Raw genomic sequence first — 21404 nt, 5'->3', positions numbered from 1 at the left:
CACAAACCTTGACATCTGTTCTCTTTTAAACCATAAATTGACAGTAGAGGTGTTTATAGTGTACATTACTACATTTAACAAATCAAAAAGATAATCACTTATTAGCATGCTATCAGACAGGTAATTTTTTTTTACTCACAAAACATGAAAACAGTTGATGTATCCAAGAGAAATCTCTTAGTACAAAGAAATCTGAAGCAAATCTTAGTAAAGCAAATAAATAAATATAATGTTAAACTTACATGGTTGTCCAGTAAGTATGTCTCAGAGATGTGTATTTTCATTTTTATACAAGTTTATATGTTTAAAAGTAGTAGTTTTTCCTCCATAAATCTACTGCTATTTGAGTCTTTAATTGAGCTGGGCACAATGAAATAATATCTAAATAATGCAAACCAGTCACTATTCGTACTTATAAAACACAATTTTTCCATGAATCACCTCTGCTGAGTTCTCAAACTAAAATAGAAAACCGTATCTCATTAACACTGGCAAACTTCCATGCCCTCTCAACTTTCCAAAATTTAAACTACCAATATGGAAAGAAAAAAAAAATATAATAAACCAAAATTAATCTTCAGTTTTACAGTAAAAAATGTTACAGCTCATGACCAAAAAACTATCCTTTAGAGCCTGCACTATAATTTACTGGAACAGTGAAAAATCAAAACTGCTCCTTACATAATATATACAGGAATAAGAGGTTTAATGCTTGCTAACACCTCGAAGCATCTTCCTGTGGTGTAATATGCTGCTCCCTCCCATATCCATTTCTTTCTCTAGGTTTCAACTATGCTCATTAAACAGAAAAACTAGTCAGAAATCATTACAAATGTATGTGTAGAATAGACAGAATTACCATCTCCTTGCACTGAGCTATTTCCCACCCTATCTTCTGGCACCTGGGGAAACCCATGTTTAAAAATAAAATTTCTCACATTTCCCTCAGGCAACACATCTCTATGCCAGCCTTTTGTTTTCCATTTGCTACCAAAAAGTTTTCCCCAAACTTGATTCAGTTCAATTGCTTTCCTAATTCCATACCCCAACAAAATAGGAAGGGGAAGAACACAAAGAAATAGGACACAAAAAATGCACCACACTAAGGCAGCGGGACATTGTATTTTTAAGTGCCAATTTAATTAACCTCACCTCCCAGTCTTCAACGTCCATCCAAACTGCTATTCTAGTAAGGAGGAATTTTCTTACATTTAGATACAGTGCAAAAATAATGTCATTTTTGTCATGATTTTTCATGAAGCTGGACGTGACATGGACAAACATTAGAAACAAGAACATCACCAATCTGAAAGCAAGTAACAAAACAAATCCAAAAAAATCTTTTTCCCGTGCTCTCCCTATTCCTCCCTCAACAATCCATTTAATTTTATTATTTCATTTTTCTATTTTTTTAAAACATACTTCTCTCTCCTAGGACTGGGTAACCTTTAAACAGATCTCCAGCACGAGTGAAATGGGAACACGCCTGACTGACTATTCAAGAGAAAAAGTGGAGCTATAATTTACAGAGCACTGTCTAATGCACAAAGTAAACTGGGGAAAGACAGAAAAAATACCACTGTTGATTTTGTGGTCGCCTTCTGATAAATATAAAGGGCAAAGCTGAAAGCTACCAGTTGGAAGGTGACTTACAGTGTGTTAAATGTTACTGAGGAGAAATAAAAGGTTTCATCAGTTTGGTCTGAAGCATGACTGGCTTCCTAGGTTTTGCAGTTTTCCAGAAAACCACAGCTAGGTCATGTCTGTCTCAGCACATCCAGCACAGTGAGGCTGTGCATGGAATCCACACCACATGTTCCGACCAGGATACTTTTCTAAAGTCATGTGGCAATTCCTGAAAAACCAAGGTGTTTTATAGAAAAAAGTCAATGCCAGCAAGTTTTCCCTCAAGCCCAGTTTTCATGTGCCTAACAACTAATTTCCCATGGAATTGAACCTGTCCAGTGTCCTCCAGCACCCATAAAGTGCTTCCAGTGGTGCCTCTCAGTCTACAACAGGCACATCCTGGCCCCAAGCTGCATTCAGCAGCTCCAAAAGGGAGAGCTCCCCTCAGACCCTGAGCATGGAGAACTCCATCTTGAAACTATTAAAATAAACATTGGGATTATTGCATTACATTCTCCACAGACTACTTTTGTTCTAAAATGGAACAGCTACTTATTTTCTGTTTGGATATTTTGATGGGTTTTTCTTTTTCGTTCCTTCTTGCCTAAAGATTGGGTTTTCCTGTATCCCAGAAGGGTGCATGCACATAACTATATACAAGTCCCCATGTGTAATTTTTATTTCATGTAAGGATTTATAATTTTATTTTATAAATATTTTTGAATGCGTTATTGACAGTTATATATTCTATATACCCATATGGATGGGTGCTGTTTACAGGTAAGATAGACACAGAGATGATACAGGTAGATATAACAAAATGTTTTGTATATTTTTGCTTCTCCCTCCTAGAATGAAGCATTTGTAATTCATCTGGGAAACATACTACTTATCCAACTTAAGGCAATGGGGCAGGCAATCAAACCAAGGTGAAAGTTATTTACATTTTAGAACCTTTTTTTTCAATGTACAGCATGTGTTTCATTGTAGAAGTTTTTCTAAGATAGAGTGACATTAAGGATTAAAAAAAAATTGTAGCAACATATACTCTAGAATCTTTTGTTGGTTCATTGGTCTAAGTATTACAGACACTTGTGTGTGCCACGGAAGAGTTGGCATTTTTGCTTGTATCCACAAGCACAAAGGTGAATGTCAGCCCAATAGATGCATTTACTTAAAAATGAGTAAATACCAAGAACACAAGGCTTCTCTCTCACTGACTGCCTTTACCATGCACACTGGATTAATGTGGAGCACATTTGTATGATTAGAGATTTTACTTTCCTTAAGCCATAAGCAAAGAAATAGCATGAGAAAGGATTTTTAGACAAAACCTTAGTGACTGCAGCACAGCAGTCAGGTAGGAAGCAGCAAGGAGAGCTGAGCCAATGAACCAAAGTTTTACCAGACCTCCACCCTTCCCTGCCCTTCCCTAAGCAGAGTTGGCTGATACACACTGCAATTAACTGAAAGAATATTCTGATTTATATTTTAAAATTAAAAAAAAAAAAAAAAAATTAAAAAAGGAGAAAAGAGGGGAAAAAAAAAAAGATTGAGTTCTAAAATGGTTCAGCTTTATTTCCTCTATCAGTTTTATGAATCTTTTTGCCACCTCCTGGTTGCCTTTTTCCCCGTTCACAAAATAAAACTAGATCCATCTATTACAGCACAGCTGTGGAAAATATTCCACTGCCACTGAGATAAAGAGCCTCCCTGAGTTCATCCTGCAGGTTTGCCTCTGGCACATTGCATGGTCTGTCTGCCTCGGAGGCTCAGTCTCTCTGAGACAATAACCTGACATTTCACTGCACTTTACTCCCTTTGATCCCAAGATATGGCATTTGCCTGTATTTGTCTTTGAAAATAAGGTCTGAATAATAAATTCCTGAAAGTTATGTTCAAATTAGGGCTGATCTGCAATCAGCTCCTTGGAGCTACTTTGGGTAAATAACCCCAGCCTTCTTACTACCCAAACACACAGGTATTTGACACAGCTGCCATCATCCCTTGCCTCCACTCTGCCAAGCTCTTTCATGTCTTCCCTGCCTTCCCCCACGAGCACCCTCTCTTTGCCTCTGTTGCAGTTCCTGATTCCTGGCTGCTGTTTCCAAGTGACCCCTCAGCACTGAGCTGCTTTTCCTTTGATAGGGAGCCTGCCAGGGGTAGCTGCCTGCAGGCTAATGGGACTGGGCTAGAGACCTGCTGATTTTTGGTACTCAAGTTACTCGTCTCTCAGTTCTTCTGTCACACAAGTGCAAGGGAGGCTCTCCTTTGCTGTAAAACAAACCATCAGTTGTGTCACAACCTCTGGAAAGCCAAATCACTTCATCTTTGCTGGCAGGACTACAGCTGTAGCAGCATGAAAAGGCAAGAAAAATGTCTTTTCCCAAGGAAAGTGACTTTTCTGTATCACACCACTAACGCTGTTTTCCCCAGGATAAAGAATGAAGCGCAGACTTTGGATTGCAGTATAAAATTGAATAGTGCTTTTTCCAGACACAGAAAGCTCCTTCCTGCCCGAGGTGACAGCAGCCTCTGGACCACGAGCCAAGTGGGAATAGTGCCCTTCCTGCAGCTGAGACAGTGTGAGCCCAGCAGCATCACACTCTGAATCATGCCACTGATAACAATGTGATACACAACACAAAATCAAGGCGTTTAACGGTCCCATACACAATCTAAGCTCCCACCATTTTATTTATGTAATTCTTTAATAAAATCAACATTAAAATGCTTTTGTGGAGAAGTCAATACCTTGGGTGGTCATGCATAAACTCACAAATTCAGGCAAGTATAGTTTCACTCTCTCCTACATTGTACTACAATATCCAGGGATAATGGAATACTACCAAGATAAGAAAAAATCCATCTTTTACTTAGTATCTAGACTAAGACTAAATTGTCTTGTATTAAAACAATTATTCAAGTCATTCAACTGCCCTGCTCAGTGTTAGGTTTTGGCATTTCACAGCTCTCATTTGACAGCAAATCAAATGCAAGCTACTTCTTTTCCCTGAAGATGTGTTGCTCAAGAGGGGATTTTATTCTGTAGCCTGTAAGTGCCCTAGAATTGATATGTATATGTTAATGGAACAGTATATAAAGTCACCTCAAAGGCAATTGGTTTAAAATTGTAAACCCCTACAGATGGGATGTAGGATGACAAGTTAATTTAAAATTAGATATAGTGCACACCTGATAATTGAGAGAAGTGGGAGGAGGGAGAAGAAGGTTACTGCTCTATATTTGAAAAGGTGAATCCCTCCTTTATGAGAGGAGGAGAGGCAAGAAATCCAGAACCACACTTTTTCCAAAGAGCTGCACAGGCTGGGGATGAGTATTTTGATACTTATTATTGCTGCAGACTATTTCTACGTATGGCAATTATCATTTGTGGGATGCCACTACTGTGTGGGATGAAATACAATAATAAAGGGAAGTAGGAGAGATTTAGCTTTCAGTTGTCAGACTGAGCACTACTTTGAGAAACAACAGCTTGAACAGAGACAATGAGCAGAAAACAGAGTCACTGTAGCTTCCTATTTTAATAACAGTTCTAATTGCTGACATTCAATTATTCATAGCCAGCTCCATGTTCCTGTTGTTCTGTCGTTCCTCCCTCCAGAAGCACTGGAAGGACTCTGAAGATAAGAGCTGCCATCCTGTCCTTGGAAGTACTTTGTCCTAAAATTACTTGGGCAAATACTTGTGAAATCTCTCATACACACAATGTGAGATCACGCCAGTGAGGATATAAACCAAATAAACCAAACCCTGTATGGTACAGCAACATGCACAAGTGGGCCCCATTCCCAGCTCCTCAGGCTCCAGCATTTTGTTTGTTGATTTACAGGACACCCAAGTCCATTTTGACACCTGACAGGAGAACTGCAACTGCAGATGAGTACATACACACATTCAAGCACAAATACTGAGAAAGCAAATATGCCAGCTGGACAGATCATCTCTAGGGATCTTTCAGGACTGAAGGAAAAGCAGAAACAGCAGTTGATCTCAACTCTAAAAAAAAGTAATACAAAAATACCATAAAAACTATACATGCAGCTCACAGAAAACAACAAGCAATTCTGACTCAGCACGGCTGAAATAAAATCTAAATCAAATCTCTGTACTGCCCTTTTCCCACTTTTACAGAAAAGTCAGCCTAAAAGCATAAGGATGTAAAAATGCTCTAGTTTGGCAAAATAAATCACATTCCATGAGAGACCTATTATTAGCTTTGTCACTGTTCCATTTGTCTTCAATGTCTTTTCTAATAAAACCTAGAAGAATGAAGGGCAATATAACTATTTCTAAATCACTATGTAAACAAAAAAAGGAATGTGCCTATTTATTTTTTAGTACAGAACTAAACATCACATCAATGATAAATTATTTGGGGAGCAGGCTGTGTTCATGCTGACCTTACCTGCCACTGACTGAGAATTTTCCATCCACACCAAACAGGGAACAGCTTACATGACACAAAGTTGATTTTTATAGTATCAGACAAATTTATATTTCTTTCTAAAAGAAAAGGATACAACAAACCTTATGGCCAGCCTCCAAGAGGCACTTGTCTTCTCCTGCAGTATAAGGGGGAACTTTTAAGTGCTGCCAAATTAAGTTTTTAAGAAATCATACCTTGAAACTACTGAAATACTGTGAAAACCATGAGCCACTGAGTCATACTCCCTTTATGCTGACAACTGACCAACCACAGCTCCCTCTGTTGCAAAAGCCTGGACTACACATTTTTTCTTCCATATTAGCCAAATATTATTTGAAGGAAAACTTTCCATCTTTTCCTCTTTGATTACTAAATATCCTTCAGCCTCACAATATTCAAGGAGCCTCTGTGGAAAGAGCACATCCTATTCTTTGATGCTGCTGTAGAAGAAAGGGGAAACTGAGGAAAGAAGAGAGACATGTTTGCATCTGTCTGCAAAAAAGAGAAAGGGCAGAGGAAATAGTAAGAGCATCACAAGAACCCCCAGGGCCCTTATCCACACACAAAACTCAGATGCACATCTGAGATGCTGCGGACTTGAGAAAAAGACAGATCATGGGTCACAAGCACATTTTTACATATATATATATATATATATATACACTTACACCATGTAACATCTTTCTTCCTCTGATCTACATAAAGAGAATCTTTGCAGACCAGCATTTATTCCTTCCATCAATAAGGGTGCACGAGTTTCATTTTCAGCCTTTTTTACCTGTCATCCTCACACATATATAGACCTACTGTGAGACAGGAACTGAACTTGAGACAACCCACTCAGACATTCAAAGCTCTCCATTTTATGGATATGTATCCTGGTTTGAGTTATTTTCAAGAAACATTAATCATTAGCAGTTAAAAAAAAAAATCATATTTCCTTCCTCTGTACAAAATGGTAAATGCCATGGTTAGATTTTTCATCATAACCACTTGTGTGTTGAATATCAGCACAAAAATCAAAATAAAGGGATATAAGATACAAGGGTTTTCCTTTCACACCCTTTAGCTGGCAAGGCAAATGCTGTTTCTTTGCTACTTTTCTGGGTGTGGAAGGTCTCTTTTTATGTCCCCAGAAACAAAACATATTCAAACACACATAGTGCTTTGGACTTTTGAAGGAACTCTGTGTTTTGCTGACCTTTAATTTAGTTCTGAAGGCTGACTGTTGTGGTCCAACACATCTACCCCAGTGACTCCAGAAGATGTTTACCTACACACTGCTTTACCCTGTTATTCAGCAATTCTGCAGGAATGCTTTAATTCACTGTGCCCTGGGAGTGGCCTGTAACATCTCCCATAATTCAAAAAGCAAATTAATACAGTATGGGAAAGCACCTCACTGTAAAAGGGTAAAACAACCATCATGTAGCAGCAGTGGACTGCACATGGTCAGTAAAAATGAGAGAGAGGAATCCTCTTGTCATGGAAAGCACATTATCCTTCACAAGGCCAAGAACGATTTCCACCAGCATCAGTCCAGTGGTAATCTAGAATTAGCTTTTAATTAGTTTTAACTTCTGCAGCCAGTTGGCACAGCTGGTGAAATCCTGGCATCCCAAACTCGAAGAGCAATGCTCCCATTCATGTTAAAAGAGGATCAGGAATTTCATCTGTTGTTACAGTAGCAAATTATTCACTTTTGTAGCCCCTGCTAAAAGCAGAATAGGGGTAAAAAGAAGTGACAATCTGATTTGCTTGGTTCAACAGAGTGTAGAAATTCTAACTTGCTTAGCTTTATATTAGAACTCATTAGAGAAACCACAGGGGAGGAACTTCTCTTTGTCCTTCAGCACATGCATGGAAAGGGACAAAATCTCCTTTGCCACCTAACAAGAGGACATAAAACTGCTTTCTCAATTATAGGTGTTTTCTGTTACAGGGCAAATTCAGGGTTCTCTTAAACAAAAGCAGATTATAAATATTTCTTCTCATACAAGCCAAATGGAGAAGAGAACAGCAAGACTATCTGCAACCATTCCAAATTCAAGGTAAGATCCTGAGACACATTTCTTCATATCTTTCAAGAAATGGAAATATTAATTTGGCATGTTAGAGTCACACAAACCCTCAACCCATTACCACAATACTGTGTTCTACCACAGTTTTTCTTTTCATATTTGTTTCCTGATTGATAGACAAAATTTTGCCACTTTTTGAAATTGCTCAGTGCAACTGGAGTGGGAATGGCAACAGCAACACTTGCCTGGTTAAAGATTTAGCTACTTGTTAAGAAGAAAATCACTGTGATTGACCAGCATCACTTTTCTGATGCTTTGCTCTCCTACATCAGTACAAGATATGAATATGAGACACTCAAGCACCAAAATAAAGCATTTCAACCACAACCTGCCACAGAAGCTGCAAGACTTTGTGAAAGAACCTGATCATATCAACAGTCAACAACTAAGTTAATAAATTGAAGTGACCCATAGGAAAGAAAGGTCAAAAGAAAAATAACAAGCAGAAAAACTCCACAAAACCACCACAACACAAATTTATACAGCTTCTTTCTTAGAGCCTGTTAATGCAACTAGAAAAAGTGGTCCCACTGATGTTAGCAGGCTATACAGCCAGCTCATGATCTTTATATTTTACATCAGGGGAAACTCTACTGATATAAAATGTTATTAGTGCCTGTGAAGTGTCCTGGCTGAAAAGCTGTCCAGGGACTAGAATAATTAAAAACTATTCAGGCTCTGCCCCTTAAATCTGATTCTACTCCAATAAAACCATTCAATTTTTTCTTTCAACTGTGAGAAGGATTTGGCCTTAAATTACAATACTCTGATAGCTAAATTTACAGAATTAGCAATACCCTGAAAATGTAAAACCGCAGAGAGAAAAGAGAGCTCATAAAAAATAAACCTTATGGGATTGTCAATTAAGATATTTTAGCTTCCCAACTTAAAATAAATGGAAAATATGCCATATGAACCTCTGTAGATATTCAATCATTTTATTTTTATTATATTGAGACCCATAATTGTACCTGGAAGGAAGGAAAAACTGGATCACTTTGTCCCCATTGGTCTAAAAGCACAAGTACCATCAGGAGACATACCTGACTCTCTGGCAGAGTGAGCAGTGATGAGACCTGCATTAGCAAAGCTTCAGATGGAAAAAAAAATAATTAGGACAGTCAGAAAAAATTCAGAGGATTTAATTGTTCACACAGCTATGGATTAAAATCCACACCATTTTGAACTTTTAACGAAACTATAGCCGAGTAAGGAGTGCAGTGCACACCTAATTTAATATAAATACTGCCATTACTTCACTACATATGCTGAATAAAACTACTTTTGGACTCTAATTTACCTTCTGGTGTGTGCCCCATACTCCAAACTTAGGATTTGCTCTGGAAACATGTTTTGGACTGTAGCATGAAGTCTGTAGTAGGCTGTGAAAAACACAACCCTTCATGGAATCACATGTGTATGAGTTTCACCAGGTAGGTTTGACAAATTTGCCTTTATCACTTTCTCACAACATTTGCATAGAAATAGTTTTTTAGGTAAAAACAGCTGGACTGGAGTTAATGTCCCCTCACTGAACTGAGGTGTTTAAGCTGAATAAGAGTAATTTGCCTGTGGAGAGAACTTGAATGTAAAAAAACCAGCTGAGACAGTCTTTGCATTTAGTATTAAGCATTTATCACAATTGACAATGGAAAAATAGAGAAATGACAAAACAGAAAAAATTATTCCCAGGAGGGGGCAAAACCAAGACTGAAGTTTAAAGTCTACCAACATGCTGCTCCCATCCTTCTCTTTATTTATCCTTGTGGTCAACTGCACCAGAACACATTCAATACAGAAATGTTTGTGCAAGAAAGGCCTTGCTGGCAATGCTGCTTGAAAAATTGTCCTAAAGGAATATTTCTGTAAAAGACATTTTATGAAGGCAGTCTTGCTATAGTCCTAATTGCTGCAAGCAGCAAAAGAACACCTCCAGTAAAGCAGAAGCAGCAGCTTTCCTAGTGCAGCCCATAGAATCAGGGTAAGCAAATTTCTAAGAGCTCCTATTTCAGTGCCAGGCTTGTCAATATTCCCCATTTACAGCTTCTCTAAAAGGAGTAATAAACCATCTGCATCTCTGTTTAAGTAAAGCTCACAGAAAACACTTCACTGGAAAAGGGACAATAGTTTCAAGTAAAGAATGCAATGAAAAATGTTTCTACACTTAAAAAACCCTGTAAGATGAGTGAATCTGAGCTGTTTATTTCATGGCCTTTTATATCTTCCCAAAGTATCTTACAAACCACACCTACCTGGTACAGCCAGACCTCGACGTGGAGCTGACACAGTGCAGCAAACATTTTGTTTACCAGAGACATTTATAATTCAATTTGCAGACATTTGCAAATGTTAGCTTTCAGACTGCTCTCCTAATGGGTTCTTTAACAACTCAAGAGATGCACAGGAACTGTGGATGTATTAGGATAATCACTCTCAGGAGCAAATTATTCCATCTAGCTTTTTAGTAATGTTTTAGCCTCAGTATGACAAACAGAAAATGCCATTTCAAGCAAGACAGACTCCTGGTTCTAAGAAAATCTCTCTGGTGGATATGTTACACAAGTAAGGAAACCCAGTATCCAATCATTTCTAACTAATTATATCCTGAAGATTTGTTGTGACTTGTTGCAATTTGTTGTTTGGAAAACCTCTGGATGGTTTAGTTACTTCAATATTTGGTGTTGAGTGCAGACATTCAATGCTCCTCAAAGGAAACTACGGATTTTTTTTTTTTTTTTTTTTTTTTTTTTTTTTTTTTGGCAGGTGAAAAGCAAAATTAAAATTTAGTTTGCAGTAAAATTTTCATTTTGAAGAGGGTTTTTAAAAATCTTTTAATATTTCCTACCAAGTTATTAATTTAAATTGCTTCAGCAATCTAGCAGAAGAATCAGTCTATTAGAATTATTGTCAAATTCCAAATAAAACTTACAGACAACTTCAAGTGTCAAAACATGCCACCATGCCACCATGGGATAATTAAAAAAAAACAAAAACAAAACACTGCTTCAGAGCAAAGAGGAACAAAATGCTTTTAAATAGAATTCCTAATAAAAACAAAACAAAAAAAATCCTAACTGAAACCCACCCAACATTTCAAGATCCTCAAGCAACTAAGAGAGTTCAGGTACAAACTTCCAAAGCTAGAGAGAAGGAAGATAACTTTTTTCACCTTTCTGTAAAGTGTCAAAATGTAATATTAATTCTTCCTGTTCTCAGAAAATCTAAAGAGGACTACCAAGCTATTAAACCTTCTGGTGGATCATTTGTGGTATGAGTTATTAGCATAATTGGGGGCACACTTTATTCTGACCTTTGCAAAACTTTCATTTCCCAAATGTGATAGATACAATGTGCTTTTATAATACCAATAATGATTATTTCCTATGGGAAACTGCCAATTATAAGTTGGTGAAAAATGCTATATCAGATGTACATTGAGAAAATGAACACACCTACCAACAGTCAGACTAATTAAAGCCATTCTTCAAATATTAATAAAGTTTTCCTTTCCATGAAATACAACCTGTACAATTTAGTCCAGCTCTATCCTTGTCAGGTCATTCTTTCAACAATAATAAACATTTGATTAGTGGTTAAATTCAGCATTTCTGCTGTCTTTCTTTCCCTGGCAGTAAACCAGCACATGTGGGAAGCTGTTTTAACATTTGACTTGAATACACATTGTTTATATCAAGTCATATCAATTGCTAGCAAAAATACTCAAGATAAGGAAACAAACCTCATGTTCTGGAAACAATTCTTAAAGGGGAAAAAGAAAAAAGGCACATCAAAGATAAGCAGTACACTGTCAAAGAGCTTGGGGTTTGGGTTTATAATATTGACTCCAGCACCTTCTGCTGCAGCCACAAGTACAACAGGCAGTGGCTTCAATGGCATCATCTCCTGCTCTCATGTCACCTGCTGTCCTCTGTCACCTCCTGCCAGCTCGTGTGAACTGCCAGGAAAAGGAGGGACAGGGAATGCACAGCCAAGCCAAAACTGCTGAACACACTTACTGGGCAGATGACATGACAACTGCCCTCCCACCAACATAACATCACTTTCACAGCAAATTCAGTGTAAATTAACACAGACAAGAAGAGTATTAATAATAAAAAAACTGATTCCAGATTATGTGTGACAATAGAAGAGCCTCCATGCTGAAACATCAGTGATGAACAGAGGAAAGCTTCTGATTTCCTTCAAAATATGCACCTGGAAATGGCCTCAAACTGCTTAACATTTTAAAAGTGTAAACTTCCCAGTTCACCAACTGTGTTTAAATATAACTTAAAAAGAAAAAATATTCTATAAAATCCAGGCAACAAATTGTTAAATTAAGACATGTAGAAAAGGACCAAAAGAAAAATAATTTTAAACTACAGAAGTTTATTTGTTAGATTTTTCAGAATATCTGGGTAGTTGCTTACTACATCCTTGACATAAAAGCAGACCATAAATGCCTGCAGAGAAAAAAGGAATCCTACTAGTTCTCAGGCAGGCAGAAAAGGCTTGTAGACAGACTTGTAAGGCCAAATGTTCACAACCAGGAGCTGGATACACTTATGTGATCATCTGATATAATGAGCTAAGTGAAGTGGTGCCTCCTTTATAAGGGAGCAATCTGATCATCAGGCCATTTATAAAAACACTCACTGCAAACCAAGCATAAACGGTCAAACTCTTCCAAGTGTACAAAAATGTACAAATGCCCAAGAAAGGGGTGCTGCAGGTCTTAAAAAGCAGTTTGTACATCAGCACAAGAAATACTTGCATTATCTACAGTAGTTCCAGAGATGTTCTCCAGCTGCTAACCCAGACTGCAAAAGATCTCATCATGACCATGTTTACAACCCAAATTCTCAGTCTGGTCCAGATCAAAGAGCAAAAAGTGCAGTTATGAAATCTAAGTAGATTTGCTTGCTACTTTTCATTCTAATGTTTAACAAGTCTTATTAATTTTGGGAGGATGAAACAATAGCTAAAATATAAACAACTGAAAAGTGGCATGTGCGTCGTAAAGCAATAAATAACATTTCCTGTTTGTCTGTCTTTCCCCTTTGGGTACAGAAAATAACTAGACAGCAGTCTCATCACTCCACATACTGTACCTTTCAAAACTTGGCACAGCACCTCTTACACATTGTGTTTCAGATCAAACAGCTCAATACGTGCCTCAGAGATCTGGCAGCAGTTCTTTTGGGAGTTATTTCCTACTTTTCTGGCTTATACAACCTGTCAAGCTTGGAAAATTTACACTTAGTAGATCCCAAATATGTACACAGAGAAAGAGGAAATCATAATAACCACAATTATAAATGAAGTTTTGAATGTCATTTTGATTTGCCACAGGTATTTCCACTGCCTCCAAGAAATCATTCTGATGTGGAAGAGCACGTGCCACCTTCCCAGCCTGCCGTTTTTACAGGTACTGTGATCAAAAGGGATTTGTTTGGGTAAGCAGCTGCAGTGGGGCAAAGACACACACACATACATACACACACTCCCTGTTCTCCACTGCAACACTCCCTTTAAGGGCAAAATTACAACAGATAAAATATGAACAGTAGAACAAAAGCAAGCTCTAGGAAAGCCAGAAGGTACTGAGAAGTTTTGTCTTTGATTAGCATCTGTTTACAGATTTTATTTTTTTATGTTCAACCAAACATTGCTCCTCCATATCAGACCCCAAAAAGCAGTTAGAGCAAACATCCCTCTGAAATTTTCCATAATTTTACAGTTTGAAGTAGTTAGAAATACTGGAAGAAAAATCCTTTCAAAATACAACACATCTTTTGGCAATAATTTAGTAATTTTCCTTTTTGGCCTTGCCAGAAAACAGTTAGGGTTAAAGATGAATGCACTATTCATGTGACATAAGAAGACACATCAGTTTAAAAGAGAGCATCCAACAGGCCAGTAATCTTGCTGTATCAATAGTAGGTCTTGGCAGATAGTTTCAACAGGAGAAGAGAGTCAGAAATGAATAAAACATTTTGTCCAAACTCAGCTGTGCATGACCTCTTGCTTTCTTTCCCACCACATAGGTATTTCCTCTATCTGACAGCTTTATTATGACATTTCCCACTTTTGCTACCTTGCTTCCTTTATCTTGCAGCTCTCCCCATACTTTTCAGATCATCCTGCTTATTTTTTCACTCTCCATTTCTCTCATAATTGGCCTCAGTTGAAATCAGTGGCAAAAATCCCACTGATCTGTCTGCAGCAGCATCCCTTGGGAACATGGGAATGTCACTCACCATCTCTGCCACCACTGCCCTACCTTTGGGTAGGCTGAGAAACAAGAAAGTGAGGAGTTTCCTTCCTCCACTCCCTTCTACTCCACTCTCTCCATTTCCAAACACACACTTCTGCTTGTGCTCTGCTTTGCTCCTGGATCCAATACAATTCACTAAGAAAAGAACCAGAAAAAAAGGAGGAGGAGGGGGGAAGCCATAAAGAACCCCAACAGGTCTTAGAGAGCTGAATCTGCACAGAACAAAATGGTTTGCATGAACTTCACTTTCTTCAGGTTTTATTGAGGCCAAACAGTACACGGTGACACTTTGTGTCTCTTGTTTTCTGACCTGTTCCTCCCATACTCTGAACTTTTGGACACAATATCAAGTCTTCACACATTTTTAAAGAAGAAGGTTTAACTTCAGGCATTAATGAAATAGAAGTTTTGAATAGAACAACCCTATTACTTAGTTCTTTACATAATCTTTTCAAAAACCAGCAAATATTCTTTCCTTCCTGGGGAATGGCAGATAAATCTTTCAGGGGACAGTTTTACAAGGCAGTCACTAAAAGAAATGTACAGACAAAGAAAACAACCTTTCTCAGCCTAAGACAACTCTTATCATAAACAACTAAAATTTACAGGAGCCAAGGTTTGTTTCCTCCCTTTTTCTGCATTACAATGTCTGATGATTCAGGCATGGTTTCAGACAGACCTACCACAGACCAATTTGAGGCAGCAGTCTGGTAAACTTTGGAATCCTCTCTAGAAGTCCACCAGTCACTAACTCAGATTAAAAAAAAAAAAAAAAAAAAAAAACCCACAGAATTATAGAATACTTTGGTTGGAAAGAGCCTTTAAATGTCATCTAATCCTGCAATAAGCAGGGACATCTTCAACTAGACCAGGCTGCTCAGAGACCAACCCAGCCTAACCTTGAATGTTTCCACAATCTAACTGGGAAACCTGTCCCAGTTTTTCACCATCCTCATTGTAAAAAATTCCTTTTCTTATGTCTCACCTAAATAAACCCAGTTTCAGTTCAAAGACATTACCCCTTGTCTTGTCATAAGACCCTATTAAAAAGTGTCTTCATCTTTAAGACCCTCTTAAATATTGAAAGGTGGCAATAAGATCTCCCTGGAGCCTTCTCTTCTCCAGATCAGAAATAACCTTTTGGAATGTTATTTCTCAGATCTTTTGGGCCAGCTCAGTTCCTGATTCACTCCTCACACAGGCTTTTGGTGTGAATAAGCATCCAGTGACACAAAATTAAGCCTCCATTCTCACTCCCAGCCTCTATTTTCTTTATCACAAGTGCCAGTTTAAATGTACATGAAACTACAGAGAACTTGACAACCAAGACAGTCACAACTGCCATAAATTATCAGTATGCTTTTGTTATCACCTGCTTTTTAGCTCCCAGAGCTCTGCCTCCTCTCTAAACCAACAATGTTTCTCAGTCTGAGACCTTTGCCACTACATACATTTTCTGCCACTTCCATGCTTACCTCTCTCACATAAATGTCTGCACAATGCTGGATTTTGCTGTAATTAAACAGAACAGTCTTTCAAAGGAAAGCACAAAGACAACAACACAATCACAAGCAGCAGGGAATATTTGGAAAACAATACTTCATCTGGATGCAGTAAGCTTCATTTATTTTTCTTTTGCTTCTCTATTTTTGTTTTATACTGTTGTCTCCAAGTTTTAATGACCAAAGATATTTTAAGCATTCTTGACCTAGAAATGTGCTAAGAATAAGAGAACTTTATTATAAGGAAAACACTGGCCATCTGAAGGGAAACTCAGTGTATACCCACCTTAGTAAGTTATGCATGTTGCTTATGAACAGCAGATAAGTTTTCAGACCTAAAGGAACTCAATTTCCAGAAGACAGAGATAACATGGATAAAGAATCTGATAGGCTGTAGGATTCAATGGACCTGATTAAGAGAACAGCTGGGGGTTTCATGGCTAAAATAGAAGCAAAATCCAGCTCAAGTAGAAAGTACCCCCACAAAATATGTTAATTGCTGAGTTTTCAGGGACAGGAAGAAGATATCCAGTGGAGCCACTGCCAAAAGCTAAGAGTGAAACCTCTTTATTTTGACAACAGCAATCTGAGCAAATGGCTTTGGTCCCTAACAAGAAAAGCAACTTTTCTTTATTCCCTCCCCTATAAAGTGTTACTTCCATTTGGGACCAGTTGCCATGCCCCTTATAATGACCAGGCAGCAAATACTTCAGGACTAGAACCCATCCTAAATTATGCTCAGTAGGTGTGAGAGTTCCACCCAGGCACAAGAAAAACAAGTGCAAAATATTTCTGTGATTGCAGCAGGCAGATTACACAGAGAGAACTTCATCAAGGTTTGACCAAGGAATGCTGCTCTTAGCTCCTCAGCTCAGAAATACAGTGACACACAAGTACCCACAAGAGCATAGGTAATTTAATAAAAAATGCACATGCCAAATATTCAGACTCTGTTCTTCACAAAAAAAGTCTGCAATTCTGTAAATATACCAGAGATCTTATTTCACCTCCATAAAAATCAACTATGAAGTGTTGATGAATAAAATCAATGAGCTGTGATGAACAGTACATTATCTTAAATTATTATTCCAACCAGGAATGCCCAGTGAACATCATGCCCAGTTTTACTTTACAAACTTGAACAGAAATTCAGCCCTCCCTCCTTTCAATAGCATTGAAAACCCTCGTTTATTTAAAGAACTTTCTTTGGCTAGTTTTCTCTTCAGCTCAGCCTGTTTCAGACTAGGAGAGGGGTCAAAGTTCCTGCAGCTCCTGATTATTCAATAACATGACTAATGCTCTCCTAAGGGGAACATGATTACAGGTAAATGATGTGTTATGATAAAGGCACCATCTCCCATTTGCACAGCCCTGTCCTCCCACCCACCACTATGTAAACAGAATAAACCTTTAAGGATGCACTGCCTGACCTCATCTCCTGAAGAAACACTGCCTGGAATCACACTGTAATGAAACACAGGAGAGCACAGAATGGCCCCATTTAATCTTTAACAACATGATATTTTAACAGGCTTCTACCCAGAAAACCTCTCCCAGGCATCCTCAATGCATACAATCTTAACTGCAGCATGCTGTTCACAGACCCTAAACCTGGCTGTACAAATTGTGACAGCCTGGGGCTACTTTTGTTTTGTTATTGAGCCAAGTTCTTTTTGTATTTACTTGATGCAAAAATTCAGAAGTTCTGAAATTTGCTGTTCCTTTTTTCACAAAGTTTTTGAGGTCTTTGACTTTCAGGATGGTGTGTAAAGCCTATGGCATATCCTTCTTCATGCTATGTTTAAATGTTAAAAGAGAGGATCCAGTGGAAAATGAAAAGCAACATCCCTAACTTCCTTCACTAACTCCAAAGGGGCTTTTCCCTCTAATATTTACTCTTATTTTGAAAGTATCATATGTAACAGACACTCTAGCTAAACTTATTTATTTCCCATTCCTTTACATTTTTAACAAATGAACCAAGAGTTCTGCCATTAATGGGAATTCATTCTAAGTCTCTTACTAGTAAGATTTCTAGTGTTGCACCTGGTTAAGTCAGCCCTATCTGTATTTTCAGACCATTGCTTTTCAAAGATATTTACAGAAGTTTCTACTTTCCAAGAAAGCTATTTCTGGGCAAAGTAGGCTTATTTTTTTTCTTTTTTAATTATTTTAAACTGTACTTGTGCCCACAGAAGAATTATTTTTATCAGTTACAAATAAACAAACCAACTGTGACAGAACACCAGGTCACAGTGCAACAGATTCCCAAATGCTTGTGGCATACACAACATGGATAAACCAACAATCCAGAAGTAAAAAACAAGGAAAACAAGTCTGTTTTAATCACTAATGCCAAGGTAGGATAGGTAGAGCACTGCCTACAACCTTTGTACCATTACTTCTAATTCTACAATTTTAGATAAACACCACAACCAAATCCAAGAAATCAATGACTTCTTCTGCAATGAAATTTTCCTCCTAAAGATCCCTTTACAGCAGATCCATTGGCAACTGGAATCCTCATCTGAGATTTCTCAGATGATTTCATTTCAGATGACATCAGAGAATTCTCATATGAATTTAGGTGTGGTTTTAGATGAACAAAAAGCAAATGAACCTTCTCATCATTATCACTTCCAAAAATTTCAGTAAGAAGAGTAGTGCATGAAGTCTCTGCCCTGCTCTGTGCCTGTGCAGCAGGACAGGAATCAAAGAACTTATCTAAACTAAGCTTGAGGTCTCAGTCAGGATTAACCAGAAACTTACATTTGCCACAACAACTTTTTGAGCCTGCTCAAGGCCTGGATTGCTAAAGCAATTGGAATTTTGTGCTTGTGCTTCTAGAGGAAAAGTAGTTTTCACACAGCAGAAGCCAATAGGATAAGAATTCTTTATGCCAGTGGGATGGATAAAACTTTACTCAGCCTAGGAAGAGGACACAAATTGGTATGCAAGTGACCCATTCCTGAGTACTTAAAGTAAAAAACTTGTTCTCCACAAATATAAGGTGTGAAGAATCTGCTGGAACACAGAAACTCCAGAACTTAAATTGATTTTGCAGCTGTTTAGGAATGGTTATCATTGGAGTTTATTGGGCCTGAGGGGGACCACCCAAAAGAACAATTTCTACCCATCCATACTTTTCAGGATGTTAGACTTCAAAAAGATAAGGCCTCTGAGAACTTTGAATGCCCTCATCTGCCTGTGTCTGATCAGGCTCACACATACACACTTCCTTAATGTCAGGATATCTGGTTTCAGGAGAGCACAGCATCCTCTGAATTTGCAGTTATGACCTAAATTTCTAACAACTTCTCTCCTCTCATGAACCCCAAACACTGCTTTTACAGAACACATTTTTCATTCTACTGATATAAACAGTGCAGCATTGCAATGGTAAACCATATTTTAAACAAGAAGTAGATAGTCTAGAAAAAAACAATTAAAATGTTAAAATAATAGAAAATGCATACCTTTAGAAAATCAGAAATTGCTCCATAGAAATTCACATTGTAGAAAATGTCTTCCTTTCCCTTAAAAAAAACCAAAAAAAAAGCCTTAATTGTGCATATTCATATTTAATTACCTAATAAATTCACAGTAAACTACTTCAAGACCTTATTTTTCCCCCAGAAACAATTTCTCCTTATGGATCAGAATATTTACATTATAGCAAACAAATACTGAGTGTTCAGTGAGTTTTTGTTTGAAGTTAATTTTATTTTGAAATTCCTTTTATTTAAGCAGAAGCATCATAGCTGCAGGTGATACAAACACATGGTACCCATTCATCCAAGCATTTAAAACTAGAAAGCAACACAATGGAGGCCAAGGATGGAGCAGTGTGTCAGAAATAGGGAAAATAAAGTATTTTATTTTGAGACATATAATCAGGTCTCTCTATCAGCCCAGCTTTGAGTAAAACATAAATCATGCCATTGTTATTAGTGCTAGAATATATTTCCTCCATTGCTTTGGCCAACACTTTGGAAGGATGAAAGCATCCACTTCTGTCTTTCCCCATCTTTGAATGGGAAGGGGCAGAACAGGGCTATCCAACACCTCTGAGCAGTACAAGTGGGCAGGGCTGCTTTTGTAGTGTTACTTTTTATCCCTCTTTTTTTTCAAATGCTCAAACCCAATTGATTTCCACCTGGTAAGAGGTAAGACCTTAAAATGGACATGAGCACAACAGCCCCTCAGAAAGCAAGCAACATGTTTATACAAACAGGATTGAAAATGACAAAAGAGTGTTCAACAATGAAATCAAACCCAAGTTCAGATTAGAAATCCATGTTTTATAAGAGGCAATATTTTACAAAAAAAGAGAAGTGCCTTCAGCATTATTGAAAATAATATGAAATTGACTGTTGCTTTTTCAAATTAATTTCTATCAAGAGCTCCTGCACAGTAGATCAGAACCTGTAGTTTTCACTCTTCCATCAAGCTTCATCTTTCTTCCTTTATAGAAAAAATAAACTGGAGCCTAAAGTTGAGAACATCTCAATAGGCATTAGGTGCATACACAGAATTAAATTTGACCTGATACTCTTCAGTTTTATGAGGTTTAAGTTTTATGAGAAGAAGGAAAAAAGAAAGAAAGAAAAAAATCTTAATATTAGAAACAGATTGTAGAAAATAAGTGTCTCAGCCAAGGGAAGCCAGAGCATGTTGTGGGTCTAGCATTTGCTTTGAGAACTCATGGTACATAAAACACCCTGAGAATGAGACCAGAGGGACTGAGAACCACAGCAATCACAATTACAGCAATGAGAGCAGTTAAAGGAAATAGTTTCCTCCTCTGTTGAATCCTCCCAAAGTTGCCAAAAACATCTATTAAAACAAAAGTTGCTCCAAATCATAAATAGCAATGCTGAGAGGATGATGGCTGTATACTTTGTTCTCATTAAATATTGACAGCATGCTCTTCTAGTAAGAGACTACACAGTGATTTCAGGTTTTAGTTGTTTTTTTAAATTATTTTTTTAATGCCTCAAACTCTCTCATTTTGCTGGTGCACTTTCAGACTGACCTCAGCAGCCCATAATTACATGACACGATATCACTGGGTCTCCAGGACTTCACAGCTTCACACAAAAGCTTCCTTACACCTACTTCTGGGTCAGCTAGAGCCAACTTCATGCTGAAATAAACTCCCTGTTCAAAACATGTCTGTGCTGGGAAGACAAAGACATGACAAGGATATTTTCAAGCATAGAAAGTCTGTTAGACTGCAAGGAGAGATGCACCTCAGACATTTTTGTTCTCTTGCAGATTGCGGTCAGATTTCAACAGGGTTACATCAGTGTCGGATCCAGCCCAGCTCCACTGGAATCAGGAGCATCCCACCATCCCTAATGCACATACCAGAAACAGAACCTGCTTCCCAACTGGTTTTAATCATCTACAGCTCTCTGGGCAGAACTGCCACTGGGCCCTGAAATTTCTCATGTTCCATGTAAACA

The 21404-nt window shown here is 37.8% G+C and overlaps 1 protein-coding gene across 4 annotated transcripts in view; it reads right to left on the bottom strand.

Moving 5' to 3' along the window:
• Positions 1 to 21404, bottom strand: part of PLCB4 (phospholipase C beta 4) — a 183360-nt gene that overhangs the window by 144321 nt on the left and 17635 nt on the right. For all 4 annotated transcript variants that reach the window (XM_056488965.1, XM_056488967.1, XM_056488966.1 and 1 more), the window contains exon 2: positions 19413 to 19472. The gene's annotated coding sequence lies outside the window, so the exon portion shown is untranslated. The remainder of the gene's footprint in view (positions 1 to 19412; positions 19473 to 21404) is intronic.

This window comes from Oenanthe melanoleuca, chromosome 3 (assembly GCF_029582105.1).
Source record: "Oenanthe melanoleuca isolate GR-GAL-2019-014 chromosome 3, OMel1.0, whole genome shotgun sequence".
NCBI classification, from domain to species: domain Eukaryota; kingdom Metazoa; phylum Chordata; class Aves; order Passeriformes; family Muscicapidae; genus Oenanthe; species Oenanthe melanoleuca.
The sequence above is the reverse complement of the archived record's forward strand: the minus strand, read 5'-3'. Positions and strand labels throughout refer to the sequence as shown.